Here is a 16,374-nt window from a genome sequence, read left to right as displayed (position 1 = left end):
GGGGCGGGGTGGGGGGGACGCGGAGGAAGGAGTGGGGGACAGGCAGGAAGACCACTTTTCATTTGATGATCTCCTGGAGGGTTTGCATTTTTAGACTAAATGTATGTGCTTATTTTATAATAACTGAATAACTCGTTTAAAAATAGACTCATCAGGGCACATTTGGTTGCTTTAAAAATACCCAGCCTGAGCTAGCCTAGGCAGAAAGGGGGGATTTAGTGGCTCAGGACTGGAGGGAAGGGAGGGAGTGGAGGTAGAGGCCCTTCTCTCTTTACCTCTGTATCTCCATCACTACCTCTTGTCCCTGCATTTCTCTTCCTGTGGCTGTTGCCATGAGGCTAGAACCTCTGCCGCTGGCTCTTCCCAGCTCACATCCTCACAGCTTTGTGATTAGAAAGGAAAACAGTTTTTCTCTCTCGTTTCAGTTGGAAAATCCCTAGGGGAGGGCCTAGCTGGCCTGACTAAGGGCTGCTGGCCACCCGTGGCAAGGGGTTGAAGGAGACTCATGGGCTCAGCTTGGGTGAGGTGCTCACTCTTTAACCAGTCAGAGACAAGGCAGAGAGGATGCCCCATGTAGCTCTCATTGGGCCCACAGAGAGGGAGGTGGAGAGGACTGCTAACACCAGTCCAGTCACTGTGAGTCACTGGGAGCTGGGCGGCCCTCCCGGCGTGTGTCCAGCCCTGAAGTCTCTGACCTGGCTCTCTGGACCTGGTCTTTACATCTCTCCCACCAAAACTTCTGGCCCCAAGGGGACCTTAGAAACCAGATCTTCCATCTTGGGCATGTCTTCTTATGAAAAAGAACTTGGGTGTCTGAGTCCTTCATACGCAGTCACAAAGTAAACATTGTATTCTTATTCTTTGCTTCCCTTCTAAGCCAAGTCCCAGGAGATAAAGGGCAGGACTCTAAGTTCCTTGATTTTTTTCTCATCTTTGCATTCATCCCATAAATATCTATTGAACAACCATTGTGGGCCAGGTTCTGTTGAGCACCCACTGAATGCCAAGTACCAGGGGCATAGAGACAAGGGTGAGATGCACCTCACAGAGTGGGGAAGACAAGCAATACACACAGACACACACACACACACACACACACACACACACACACACACACACACACACGCTCACACATATCTTCAACAATTTCAGATTATGATGAGGGCTGTGGAGAGCATTAAAGCAAGGTGAGAAGTTAAAGGTATAGGGGTGGTTGTAAAGAGTATGGTCAAAGGCAACCTTCTGCAGGAAGTGACATTTGAACGGAGACCTGAGTGGATGAAAGAGGGTGTCCTCCAGGCAGATTCAACAGCATGTACAAAGGCTTTAAGGTGCAATGAGGTTGACATGTTTGGGGAGCAGCAAGGAGGGTGCCCCGGCTGGGGCAGAGGAGGGAAGGGGGCGATGGAGGGGAATGAGGATGGGGACCCTTCGGGGCCAGGTCTCTCTTATGAATGTTATTCTGCATGTAATGAGGAGCCCTGGAGTGGTTCAAGTCAGGGAGTGACATGATCCGATTTATTGTTCTAAAGCACCTGGTCAGTGGTAGGCTCTTGATAAATATTTGTTAACAATTAAAAAAAAAAAAAAAACTCAGACCAAAAAAAAAATTTTTAATAGTCTCCTTGGCAGAAGAGGCACTGTCCTACTAATAATGAAACGCACTGACGTTTGTCCAGTGCTTTATAGCTTACAAAGCTCTTTCACCCTGATGATCTCATCCGACCTCCCGTTTGGACGCATAATATATGACCGCGGGACACCACGGCCCGCAAGCGCTGTGGAGACCAGTCTGCGGCTCTGCACAAGGTGACACTCACAGCTGTCACTGGCAGGCGTGGGCTGAGGTCTCCGAAGATCTCGCAGGGACACCCACTCCTTAGCATGCTCTCCCAAACCCAAGGGGGGACGTTCCCACACCCATCTTCCCAGAACCATCATGAAGGCTGAGCTTTGCAAGCCAGAGGCCCAGGGAGACCAGATCAAGAGGAGATTATCTATGCTCTGGGAGAGTTCCTTTTTTTCCCCTTTCTCTTCTACTAAAACATGAGGGTTTCTTTAGTGGTTAAAAAAGAAAAATTACTGAACCTGACCCTCAGGCCTGGGATTAAGGCCATTAGAAACAATGGCAGTGGGGCGCCCCTAAAGGAGCCCCTGATTTAAAGAGCTGGTGTCAAAGCCCTCAGTTACATCATGGGGCCCCTCTCTGAAGCAGGGCTGGACAGTCACCACCTCCAGACTCATGGCGTCTCAGGCCACAGCCTCAGAAATCACCATGTCCTCTGGGTTTCTCAGCCTCAGTTACGGCCATCTTTCCTCTGCTATTCCCCACCCATATGGGAAAGGAGGACTCTTAACCTTTCTTCCTGGGAGCACTGGGACTGAGGGAGGGAGGGGGAAAGGGTGGAAGGGAGGGAAGGAGAGAGAGGAAAGGGGATGGATACCCCAGGCTCCCTCCCACAACCCAGGCAGGTCAGGGTGCTGGTCTCACATCTCTTACTAACAATCCTTGTGACCTTGGGCAAAGGGTAAACCAGCTGCCCAGTGGGGCTTAGCCAAGTTTGAAGTTCAAAGGGTTCCTGGTTCAAAGGCAGTGGTAAAAGACTGAGGCATTTCGAGCTCAACCCCCTTAAAACGTGGGATGGGAGCCCCAGTCTTCCAAGTGATGATCTCAGAGGCTGTCCTGGCCTCAGAGGCTGGCCTTTACCACTGACATGCCCTTTTTACCCTGGCATTTCACGTTAGACACGGTGCTTAAAATGTCCTTAGTCTCAGTGTATTTTTAAACATTTCTTCGTGCCACTTTCCAGTTACTTCTTACAAGAGTCATAAGATAGGGCCTTTAGAATTTGCGGAATGAATGCCACTGTTGATGGGCTGTCTCATAATCATCAGCAAAATACATGTGTGCATTCCGGACTCCAAAATACAGTCATAATAGAAAGAAATTAAATCTGAATTTTTCTGTTGTCAATCATGTTTATTAAATTGAAAAAAAAAAAAAGTCTTCTCTCCCAGGCAGTATGAAATGTAGAGGGAAAATGAATTTATCCTCTGTTGGAGAACTGGGCAAAAAATGTCATTAACAGGTGCAATTATGCATTCTGATGCAAAGTGCTTCAAGCTGACAGTCGGCAAACTTACAGTGGAGCTCCCAGACCACAGGCTGCAAATTCTCTAACAACTTTATTCATACATGCTGGCCTACAGTTCAATCCTACTTCCTTTGAGTATCTCCTGCAAATAAAAGGCCCCATTCTTTGGCTTCCCCTGGCTTTATTCGGAGTGAAAACACCACTTTGTGCCCACGTTGTGTTAAAATAACAGATTTGTGTTCGTTCCTGTAGGTTTCTGATGGGAGGACGGAGGCAGGCTATCTTCACTGCGGATGGCTAGCCGCCTTTTTGAGGAGGTTGGAGAGAAAGGGTCTCCAACAGGGAACCTTTGTCCTGCGATGCAAATGAGCCTCTGCAAATGGTGCAGACAATGCCAGCCCCGGCCCAGCCTCAAACCCATCCATCTGCAGCTATTTTGTTAACCCGATGTTTCGTACATTCTTTCTCTCACACACAATACTTGATGTTGACAGCTGTGAATTTTAAACAACCATTCTGTGTATGTTTTTCTAATTTTGTGTATGCAGATTGTTTCTCCATATTGGGGGGTTGGAAGCCTAGTACCTAAAGGACGTGTTCCTTCCCTTGGAGATTTCATGCTTTTCAAAAGTCTCAGCGATTCTGACTGCTAAGCAAAGTAGAAATTCACTGTGCTCACCAGCAGCGTTTGGAAGGACCCGGAGTGCAGACGCTCTGTTGAAATGGACAAGGTTGCAGGAGATTGCAAAGCAGAACAGCCTGGAGGCAGGTCTCCGGGCTGACACGCCACTCACACAGGCTCCGGTGGCCCCTGGAAGCTGAGTCCTCCTTCGTGTCTGCCCTTGCTTATCTGTAAAATGGGCCACAAGAACATTCTCAAAAGGCCAAAAATAAAGACATCCTATATCCAGGCCATCAACTCAGTTTTATTTCTCCTTACATTGTTCTGGCAGCCAATCTCTTTTCTTAGATAGAGTCCAAAGCCATGGATGTGGGTTTTGTTTGTTTGTTTGTTTCTGGTTTTTTTGCGGTATGCGGGCCTCTCACTGTCGTGGCCTCTCCCATTGTGGAGCGCAGGCTCAGCGGCCATGGCTCACGGGCCCAGCCGCTCCGCAGCATGTGGGATCTTCCCGGACCGGGGCACGAACCCGTGTCCCCTGCATCGGTAGGCAGACTCTCTACCACTGCGCCACCAGGGAAGCCCCCATGGATGTGTTTTTAAGCACGAAGGAAAACAAAATGAGCTCCCAGACGGAGGACTGTGTTCACAAGGCACGAGATTGGCAGCATGACTTTTAAAATTTGTGTGTCTATTTATACTTTTGTCTCTTTGATGTGCGGCAATTTGCAACCAAAACACATAGGCCAGAGACAGAAACTCTGGACATGAAAAAAGGAGGTTGCGAATAGGTCAGTCATAAGGCTCATTATGTTTGCTACCATTGAACTTTGGGATCTGACTCAGAGCTTCCTGGCAGCAAGAGTGAAAGGGAAATGATGACCAATGACAAAGGCTCACTTCACTGGAGCATACAGTTCTTCAGAGGGGAGAAACATTTTTCCAGGTACTTTGTTGTAAAATAAACTTTACACTCAAGGCTCTTCATGAGGGGGCAATGAAAAAGAAGTTCAATGTCAACTTGAGAGCAGATACAGTTGTTAAATTCCAGAGTAAGGGTAAAAAGGTAAGACAAATGGGCACCTGTCTAGTGCCCACTCCAGCTGCCTGGTGGTTCACAGAGCCTGTTGTGAAAAGAATTCAAGGCCACATCGAGGCCGGGCAGAGAAGAGGGCAGATGATTGACCACGTGTGTGCTGTGGAACTCCTCACCTTGGGCTAAACAAATCCGGCACAAATGAGCAGGATTCTGGTGCCCAGCTTTATCCAAAGATAGAACTCTGGGGCCTCGAGGGGTGTATGGCTGTCATGATCCTTAGATGTCCCTGAATAACACTGTTCTCAGCTGGGCCTTCCAGGGGAGCTGGAAGGCTGCCTGGAGTTTCTATCAATGCTTGGAAGACAGAGGAAGCAGGTGGTGGGGTTGACAGCTTAAACTGTAGAAGCCCGACCTGTAATCACATCTAGATTCAAGGCCATACCACCTCCACGTGGGCCCGGCCTGGGCCAGATGCTTCTTTTTTTTAATTACAAAATATTTCTGTAGGACTTTAGGGAACTTTCACTTTCTCTTACTTTTCTGTATTGTGTGAACGTATTATAACACATATTACTTTTACAATCCGAAAAGAGTAGGTCGGTCATTTTAAATTAGCCATTTTTACCTTTTCTTTTTCTTTTTCAGCCTCAGGTTATACCAACATTCAGTAATGGCTGTCCTTTCACTGCACTAGAACACAAAATTGATGAACAGATCTCATCTAACTGGATGCCCAATATCTGGATCGGTGTAGCCCAGCCCACTCTTGGGAAAGAGCAGATGATAAGACGAGAAATTTGGAGAGTCTGTGATAGCTACAGACGGTTCTCGGCTCCAACAGGGCCACCCAATCACACCCAGGTGCTAGGATCTCCACATCGACAGGACAGTAGCCAACGTGGGATCCTGAAGGCCTGGGGGGGGTCCCACACCATCGAGCGAAAAATTAAAAAAAAAAACCCTATTCACTGGACTTCACTAATAATTAAGGCAGGACATACAAGAAGGAAATATCCAAGAAAAAAAATTGTTCAAAAACTGGGATGGCTTGGGCAGAAGATGGGAAGTCCAGGTAACTCAGCTGGATCCATAGGTGCCACCTTCTACCTCACAGGGATCTGAGCACACAGACGCCTGTTTCTCTTTCAGTTCTGAGACTGCTTTTCTGAAAGTGTCTGAACACATTCCAGAAGACTTTGTAGCAGGAGTGAATTTTCAAAGCTGTTTTCTGGTTAGCCTTCAATTAACCAGAAAATGAGATTAATTGTGCATGAACTTCTATTTCCAGGACTCCGAGGGGCCCAAGGACTATGCAAATCTGGGTAAAAATAAGTCAGGTTAAAAGGCAGCTCTCTTGTATTTGTTTTAGAGCGTAAAAGAATGGAAAAACAAGACAGTGAGGGCCCGGGGCCAAAGAAAATGCTATATTTAGAGGCGGAGGGCTTTGTTTGGCCCTGATACCGGTGTAGACACAGACAGTCAGGAACAAGGGGGCCATTCAATCAATCCACCTGACACCCTCTGTCGCCGGCCTGTGTGTTCTTGCAGGCACCAAGCTCAAAACCGTCCCGAAAGAGGCTGTCGACGGAAAAGAGGTAACAGCTGCTCTGTGGCAATTAACCAACAGTTTCTGTTGCTGAAGGAGATTATTTTGGATGGCGTAAAGAGATTCAAATAAAAATGTCAACGTGCCCATTATGGATGAAAGTTTGGAAAACTTAAGTGGCCCTGAATTAATCACTATTTGACAGGAAGGCGCGTAAACGAGTACTAAAAATCGCCCACAAATCTGTTTTCCTGCCTTTTGGATAATTGTAAAGATGCTGGTTGTGGGGTAGGGGTGGGGAAGGCATTTCTTGGCTGCAGCCTTAATTCATCTTGGAGTGAAGATTTAATGACAAAGTTACAAGCCCTTAAAGTAGCATTTATTGAGGGGCTAATGAGAGTCCCTAGAACTCTGGAAGAAAAAAAAAAAAGCAGCCACCAACACAAGAGGCCTTTGGAAATACCGAAGAGAGGGGAGTTCATTAGGCTTTTTTTTTTTTTCTTCCCCTTTCTCAACAATGAATATTTCTGCTGCCAAGCCTTTAGGAATAGGGTTGGTTTCCTTTCAAGTAATTGATGCACATTTTGCTTCTGCGTGAGTCCAGACAACCACTCCAGCGAGAAGCAGGAAATCACACCGTCGGAGGAAAACTGTGCATTCCTTCCTCCCTGGCTGGGTCGGCCCCTCACAAACATCGGATTTATGTTGCCTTTGCCAAAACGCCTCCGATTTCCATGCCCTCCCACGGCTAAGATAACGAACGCGGCTTGCGGCCTCTGAGAGCTGCACTTATTTAAAACTCCGGCTCCACTGGAACAAAAACGGCTGCTGTCACCCCAAATTGAGCAAATGAGACCCTGTCCCACAGCATAAAGAGTAAGAGAGTTATTGAACATCCCCCGTGGAGATGGCCCCATTCACCCTTGCCCTCTCTTGGCATCTCTCCTTCCCACCCCAATCCTTCCGGAATCTTCTAGGCCCTCTTGCCTCAACTCCTTCTGTCTTGGGGAGCACAGGAAGGAATAGCTGGGGCCAGTCTGCTCCAAATGGATCAAGTTTTCTTAAATCAGGTTTTCTCTTTCTTTTTTTCTTGTTTTTTAAAGAAAGATTAGAAGCGGAAAGGAATGCTGTGAGGAAAATGGAAACTGGCAAAGTGTTTTAACTTCAAGTGGTCTTCTGGTCGGTGCTGACGCACAAACGTAAAGCTCTCTTGTAAACGTAAAGTCATAGGAAGTGGGGAAGGAAGGCGGGAAGCTGGAAACCCCCAAATGTAAAACAGGTCTGGTGGCTTCTGACGGCTCAGGTCGGAGAGAAGCATTCTGCGGGAGTTCTTAGCCCCACGGAGGCTCAAAAACCATCTACAACATTCAATGAAACTGACACGCAGAAAACACACGTATTTAGAAAATATTTTCGCCGTGGCTTCTGCTTAACCAAAACGTTCTGTTTCTCTCAGGATGGAAAAGAAAGGCTTTTCGAGAAAAGTGCCTGCATTTGGAGAACACACTTATTAAAATGCTATTTTTCACAGCTGCATTAATCTGAGATCTGGGAGATGTTTTCTGTTTGTACAACCCTCCTATCCACCCCCCTCCCCACCCCGCTTGCGAAGGTTTATGCCCGTGGCACAATCCCAGTGGTTTCATAGCCAGATTGCTGATTCTGAAAGAGCTGTCTGCTTGACATCACCCGCGGAAGGACTCAGACTAATTTGCCCCTCATTGGGGCATGTGCGTATTTCAGAGAACATCTCTTGATACAGTCACATCCTGAAGGAGACACATCACACACTTTCCCTCCTAAGGTTGACAAAATTCAACTGGCATAATTTAAATGGATGTTTTTAAGTTGTAGATAAGTAGTCTTCAGTTACAAGGGTAAAGCTAGAAGGGGGGCTATCAGCTAACGTCACAGGGGAGAAAACCCACATTGCTCTCTGTCTTCAGATGACTGTTGCTGGGACTGAGGGGTCCAAGGGTGACACGAATAATCAGATTATTATTAATTAATTATAATTATTAACAGTAATTATATATAAGTGTTATTATCATAGTGGCTTTCACTTATGTACCAAATAACAGAGTAATGCTTTGTATTTATTTTCTCAGTTAAACCAGAGTAATGCTTTGTATCCATTTTCTCAGTTAAACCAGGCAACGTATTTTCAAGACAGGGATATGATCTTCATGGTATAGATGAGAATTCAAGAGCTCAGAGAGGCGCGATGAAGAGTGGCGCCCGCTCGCTGCAACTAGAGAAAGCCCACGCACAGAAACGAAGACCCAACACAGCCAAAAATAAATAAATTAATAAATAAATTTAAAAAAAAAAAAAGAGCTCAGAGAGGTTAAGGAGTGTGCCAAGTCCGCACAGCTAGTATATGGAAGAGGCTGAATTCAAACCAGAGCTGGCTTGAATCCAAAGCTTGGTTCTTAATCACTATGCCAGTGTGCCCCTTACACTGCTACCTGCATTCACACTAGCTGACTTTGTAGCCACCCTTTCTCCTTCTATTCACTCTGGCCTGCCCCACACAAACCCCTGTACTCCACAAGGGAGGAAGTTTTGCCTAATGATTAAGGGTACATGGGTTGGAGTGAGATGGCTTGGGTTTGAAATTGGACTCAGTCAACTGGGTGACCCTGTGCAGATTTTCTAGCCCGGTTTCATCTATAGAATGGGAATATTAAATGTGTCTACCTAATATGGTTGCTGCAAAAACGGGATGATGTATTTAAACGTAGGATAGTTTCTGGTGTATATTAGCCACTCAGTTAATGTAAGGAAAGGAAGGAAGGGGGAGAGAGAGGAAGGAAGGAAGGGAGGGAGAGAGAGAGAGAGAAAGAAAGAAAGAGAAAAAGAAAGAAAGAAAGAAAGGGGGAAGGAGGAAAGAAAGAAGAGAGAAAAGAAGGAAGGAAAGAGAAAAGGAAAGAAAGAAAGAAAGAAAGAAAGAAAAAGAAAGAAAGAAAGAAAGAAAAGAAAGAGAAAGAAAGAAAGAAAGAAGGAAGGAAGGAAGGAAGGAAGGGAAAAGAGAAATGAAAGCAGAAAACCAAAGGGATGTTCTTCTGCAGAGAGACACTGTTATCCACAGAGGATGCTGGAGCAGAGAGGAGAGCCTCTCGGAGCCTCAGACAAGCCCAGTGGGCAGCCTCAGGACTTCTCCCAAGTTCACTGACTCTACTTCCTGTGTGTTGGTGCTCTTCTCACCCAGACTCGCCTCCCTGTGATCTCACAAGACGGCACCACCAGCCTTCCAGGTTCCTAGCCTCCAGCTTCTGCAGCAGTGAAGCCATATTGTCCCAGCTTTCTCAGTGCTGATCGGGTCACATGACCACCCCTGAGCCACTCACCAAGACCTGAGGATCACCAGTACTGATTGGCTTTCTCTCAGCAAGAGCTTTGCCCTTGCTTAGGAACAGAGTCCCATAGACTGAAAGTGGGGGAAGGAATGACTCCCTAGAGGAAAATTGGGTGCAGTTGCCAGGAAGAGAACGATTGTAGGAGCAGCAAGCTGATGTCTACCGTAAGCAAAACTTGCCTGCTGAGTGCACGTCCTCTTCTTGGCACTGCTTGTTTCAATTTAGTTGGTATAGTTAGGAACTAGCGTTCTAGGACTAACTGCTTGGGTTTGAATCCTGGCTTCATCATGTACTAGCTGTGTGACCCTCGCAGGTTAATCCACCTCTCTCTGCTTCAATTTCTTCACTCGTAAGTGTGGTTAATAATATTATCTTTCTCCTGGACTGCTAAGGATTATATGTGCACATGTAAAGTGCGCAGCATAATAAGAGTGCATGCTAAGCACCCAATGAATTTGAGCCATTCCGCACTCAACAGTTATTTACTGGGCACTACGACGTGCTGGACTCTATTTGAGGTACACGGGATACGTGGGTGAACAAAACAGAACAGCAACAACAGAATCCCTGACCTTGTAGAACTGATACTCGAGTGTAGAAAAAGACAATAAATAATAAACAACAAGACAGTCATATGGAATTTAGGTGAAAACAGTATAGAAAAAAGAAAGGTCGGGGTAAAATAAGAACAGCTTAGGAGGGCACAGTATAGTCAGGGTCAGACTCCTAAGCCAAGACTTGGAGGGGTTGAATGAGTTAGCCAATAGAATATGGTGGATGGGGTCATTCCAAGCATTGGGGCAGTGCAGAACCCTAAGGTGAAAGCATGCCTAGAGTTTCTGAGGAGCAGCAAGGGGACCAGTGTGGCTGGAGAAGACAAGGGAGGGCAAGAGTGGTGGGAGATGACTTCAGTGAGGTAAGAGAGGACCAGATCAGGAAAAGTGGGGGAGCCCTGGGAAGACTTTAGATATTTCTAGGAAATGGGAGCCATCGGAAGGTTTGGGGAGTAGGGGAGATCTGCTGTGACTCCCTCAATGCCAGGATGATGGGGTGTTGAAAATAGAGTAGCTCTTCTTCTTATTAAGATGACTGTGGGGCTTCCCTGGTGGCGCAGTGGTTGGGAGTCCGCCTGCCGATGCAGGGGACACGGGTCTGTGCCCCGGTCCGGGAAGATCCCACATGCCGCGGAGCGGCTGGGCCCGTGAGCCATGGCCGCTGGGCCTGTGCGTCCGGAGCCTGTGCTCTGCAATGGGAGAGGCCACAGCGGTGAGAGGCCCGCATACTGCAAAAAAAAAAAAAAAAAGACGATTGCATTTCCCCCAGAGCAAACCCTCTGAGGGGGCCGTCTCGCTCTTTCCTGAAGGATAAGATGCGCTTTGGGTGCGTTTTCTCTTCTGCGCCTTCCAAAGAAACAGGACCAAGAGATTTGCAGATTCTTGATGTTTCAGCCTCCTTGGATATTTGTAAATTACTCCTCTGAAGAGACCTCCTCCATGCAAGCAAAACATCTGTCAGGAATACTATCGGTGTCTGGGAAAGCACAGTCTCCTGAATCAACAGCCGTAGTGAGAACTTGTTGACGATTTAAATGGCTTCTGATTTCAGCCTGATAATTCCATTTTAACGTGGTGAGCTGGTGGTCCCGACACTCAGCTTGCTGAGCATACCTTCTGTTATCGGATCATAAGAATTGGCTGATGGAGCCTAAAAGATAAGTCCAAGGAAGCACTTTAGGAGCGTCTCTGGTGATCTTCAGCAGTGAATGGACTGGAGTGCCAGAAGGGTGGGGCCGGATGGAAGGTAGATTATATGACAGGTTCTTTTAAGAGAATTGTACGCAATCTCCTAGTAATCTCATTCTGTCCTTGGTGAGGTTTGGGCTTTCTTTGCTGAGATGAGATGGGAATGTGGCTTCTCTTAAACACCTAGTTAGAAGTGTGGGACAGAGTGATTATAACACGTTAGACTTGCAGATGGTTCAGTCCACTGTGTATCTGGGATGGGAGACCTGTGGAGACCATTCAGAGTAGAAAGAAGAGAGAGTCTTATAAAGGTCCCCAGCCTTGGGTGCTTAAATTTCTCAACAACACCGTGTGGGTAGAAGCCACAGCCTGGAACAGGCTGCAGGACCCTCTTCATGTCTCCACACCCTTCCCCATCTCTTCTTTGCACAGCAGCTGGAGTGACCTTTAAAAACGTAGATCAGACCATGTTTTCTTTGCTCAAGACACTCAAATGGCTCCCATTTCACTAGGAATAAAATTAGCACCACGGCCGACAAGGCCCTACGTGACTCCACTCCTGCCCAGACCTCCAATCACATCTTGTACCCCTTGTTCACTCCGCTGTAACCACAGCACCCCAGGCACCCTCCTGCCTCAGGACTTTGCACTGGCTGTTCCATCTTCCTGAAATGCTTTTCCTCCAAATATATGAGAGTTCACACCCATCTTCATTCCAGCTTTGCTCAACGGCATCTCCTCAGATGCTCTGAGGTCTCTGTCCTCACCACTCTGTCAACAATAGAACCTTCTGTCACTCTCTAGTCCCTTGGTTTTTTTCCTTCATTTTATTTCTGACATTATTTTATATACTTATTTGTTGATTTGATTGCCGTCTATCTCCCCTACTACTCCTTAAGACCAAGGACTTTGCCCCCTGATCCGCAGGGTTCAGCACAACATAATAGATACTCGAGAAATATTTGTTGGATGGATGGATGGAGGATGGATGGATGGGTACATGGGTGGATGGATGGATGAATGAAAGGATTACACTGTCTCTTCACAGTGAAGGACTTGGTCATTGGTTCCTAAAATTGGACTATTTACAGATTTCCTTTATGATTTTTGCCATATCTGTACACTGACCTTACTACAATGACTTAATGGCTTTCTTTAAATATGCACACTTTTATTAAAAAAAAAACTTTATGCAGTGCCATAAACGGAAAAGAAGGCAAATATGAAAATTAAATAAAAAGCAAGTAAAGCAATGTTATTAAATTCCAGAGAGATTCTGTTGCCTACTGAAGAGTTGATCCTTAGGCCACTGATCTTTGGGAAAGGGGCAGGTTAGCTAGTGTTGGAGGGACGTTAAGAGACATGCTAGCACCCAGCTGAGACTTTCTTCCAGATGGAGGTAAAGGGATTAAAGACTAGAAAAGGGAGTCTTTATCGCTATGGAAGTCTCTTATTTAATGCTCCACCTAAAATCTTTTCACCCCCCTTCAGCGACATGTGTCCTACGCTTGGAAACACCAACCCAGGTAACGCTTACTGACACTATATCGTATCCTGTTTCTTTAACTTCTTTTTAACTAAAGGTTTCCATTAATTTGCTTCCTGTTTCTTTATTTCTTTCTTCTAAAAAGCAGGAGGAAACAAGAAAACACTGCAGCTACCTTACAATTCTGAGTGTAACTCACCCTGAGTGGATCTTACAGTCTAAGGAGAAAAAAAAAAGGATTCAGGTCTTGTATAACAGAAAGTCAGAACTCAGCCACACAGACATTCCCCACACCCACATATTTGACAGCACAGACAAAACACCCAGATTATCGACCATTTCTTCTTTTCATCCTCATGATCTGAGCTCATGTAGCCGAAACTCAGTTAAAAGCAAGGCTGGGCTAACAGCAAGTGGGCCGCATTGGCTCAGGGGAGTGCTAGCTCAGAGAGCTGGCAAGTCTTTGCCTTACAGACCACTATTATTCCTTCTTGGGTTAGCTTTCAGCACATGCCTTGGTTTCCATGTAAGATGATAAGGCCTCTGTGTTCTTTCACATGTGGACTAAAGACTCCTGAATACTTAGATGAAGAAATCAGGCCCTAATGATGGCAAAATATTTACACACTGATTTAAGCTTGTTCATGAAATTGGGGCAAAGGAACATTTCTATCAGAGAGAGGGGGAAATCAAAGAGATCAGGGCCACGGTGGCATTCCGATGGTATTTATTTAGGTAGTGGAGGTTAAATACTCACCTCCCCCACTCTCCTTTTCTTTTCCCCTGGATAATTTTGGGAAATCCTCCGGTTGCCAGTATGAAAACCACCAGCATTGTGTTGGGGAGGGTGCGTGTGTGTGTGTGTGTGTGTGTGTGTGTGTGTGCGCGTGCGTCACGGGGAGAGTCAGATAGTACAACAGCCATCTAAAAAATTTTACAACACACAGCATTTTTTAAAAATTAATTTATTTTTATTTATCTATTTTTGGCTGCGTTGGGTCTCTTTTGCTGCACACGGGCTTTCTCTAGTTGCGGTGAGCGGGGGCTACTCTTCGTTGTGGAGCGTGGGCTTCTCATTGCAGTGGCTTCTCTTGTTGCGGAGCACGGGCTCTAGGTGCGCGAGCTTCAGTAGTTGTGGCACGTGGGCTCAGTAGTTGTGGCTCACGGGCTCTAGAGCACAGGTCAGTAGTTGTGGTGCACGGGCTTAGCTGCTCCGCGGCTTGTGGGATCTTCCCGGACCAGGGCTCAAACCTGTGTTCCCTGCGTTGGCAGGCGTATTCTTAACCACTGCACCGCCAGGAAAGCCCAACACACAGCATCTTAAAAAGACTTACAAATGCTAAGAATGATATTCACGGAAGCATTTTCTGGGCTCTGGTGGGAGACATTATAGTCAGGCATTATAACAATTTACTATTTGTCAACATTAACTGAGCATGTATTCTGAGCCACCATGGTCCTAAGTACTTTATACATATTAGCATATGTATTTCCAAAGCCCAATAATAACTGTGTCATTATTTGCATTTTAAATACAAGTAGAAAACTGAGTCACGCAGTTGATAAGTGGTAGAACCAGAATTCAAATCCAGGTTGTCTGGTACCGTAGCCTCTGACTTTCCCAGTTTTAGCCCTGCATGTTTTTTATCCTGGGCACCCTCCCAGTCCCAGGCAAACTGGCACAGTTGGTCATCCTGCCTGTAACACTAACCAGTATACTTGACCTCCTCCCATATACAACTTCTTAGACTTAGGACGTAGTCATGTTCTTGCAATTTCCAACACCACTGTCCAACTCAATAAACATTTTCAACCATCAACTGTGATCAGAGCTGTTTGCCAAGTGCAGCAGGGATCCAGAAATAAATGAAGATGTAAACCCTCCTTTTTAGGCCACTCATAAGTAACATAAGGGGAAGGAAATATATGTTATTTCCTCAAAAAGTCGTGCAATATCTTCTGGTACTGTAGCGGTACGAACACCAGATTTCTGTGTTAATGTGTGTATAACACAGATACTGGTTTTCAGCTGGTGGCACAATTATTTCCTCTGACAGGACAACATCTTTGTGAGAACAGTGTGGGTCTGGGGTGCTTGGAGCTGCTCGTCCATGCAAAGAATTCTTGTCAAATATTTTAATGAGAAGAAAAGCATGGCAGTCAAGATGAAAATCCAAGGTGACCTTGAGCTTGGCAACACACTGCCGATCACCTTGTGGTTTTTTTATGGTCTTTTTGTGACGACGATGATGATTTGTTTACAGAGTTCCTCTCCTGATGCAGGAAAGAAGGAGAAACAGGTTTAGAGACCACCTTACAGAAAGCATCTTTGTCCCAACATTAAACCTTCATTCTAGTGGACATTGCATACACAGCATCCAAAGCCCTTTTCTCCTTGGAAGAATCCCCATTGGCTATGTCGTAGTAGGAAGTCACGTCGCCCTCGTCATTCCCTGGCAGGCAGGGGGCATGCCTACCCTCAGCCGGCCTGATGTTCCCATGCAGGACTTTGCATCCTGCACGAATGCCACAAAGATGCAGGCACAGTTAGGAATTCCCTCACAGCAGTGATGTGCAGAATCAGTGACAGTGGCCTCCTCAGAAGGTCTCGTTAGAGATACAGGAGGCATCATCCCTCCTATATGGGTTTTTGAAGTTTTCTCCAGCCTGGTTCTCTTGATCTCTCTCTCAGCCAGAGCCGATGTTCAGTGGGTCTGCATTAGCGAACCCGTGCCAGAGGTGAAAATGCTGAAGTGCGTCTCCCATCAGTAAATAGCCGTGGCTCCAAGCTCCCCAACTATATCTACCTGCTGCCCTGGCTAAGGCCCCTTCCTTGTAACCTGCCCAGCTTCCCCCATCATCCGGAAACCTAGGGCTTAACGCCCAGAACAGCAGGGGGCCACCAGGAACCTGTTCCAGCCCCCTTCTGACTGGACAGTGCCAGGCCCTATCGGTTACTATTTTGAATATCAGTTCTATACACCCCGATAAACTTTGACTAAATTCCCCTTTCTACTTAAGATAATGGAATGCACCTCTGTGTTTGCAACCCCAAGCCCTCACTGATACACACACTTACACACATTTAATTTTATGCAGACTGCATCCAAGGAAAGAAAATCTGTTTTTTGGCAGGTATGGAAAAATGAGGTACAGAAATCTACTTTCTGTGAGGGAGTTATGTGAGAGTACTATATGTTGGCATGAAAATGTTAAGAAAGGAAATTGAAATTAACATGCATTTAATGCTTACCGGGATGCAAATGTCTTTCACATACTGTATCTCATTACAAAGCACTTTGCTATCCCCTCTGCCTTTGAGATACAGGTTAAGGCGTGCATGTTTTATATCATCTCAATTTACAGTAAGGAGTGACTCCGATCACGCAGCCAGGATAGGACAACAGGGGTTACCAGAGGAGCCTCCTGATCTCAAATACTTCCTGTTTCATCTGTACCTTGTTGCTGCTCTAGGTGGGCTGTTCCCC

Source organism: Lipotes vexillifer, unplaced genomic scaffold (assembly GCF_000442215.2).
Source record: "Lipotes vexillifer unplaced genomic scaffold, Lipotes_vexillifer_v1.1 scaffold342, whole genome shotgun sequence".
NCBI classification, from domain to species: domain Eukaryota; kingdom Metazoa; phylum Chordata; class Mammalia; order Artiodactyla; family Lipotidae; genus Lipotes; species Lipotes vexillifer.
This window is presented reverse-complemented; position numbering follows the sequence as displayed.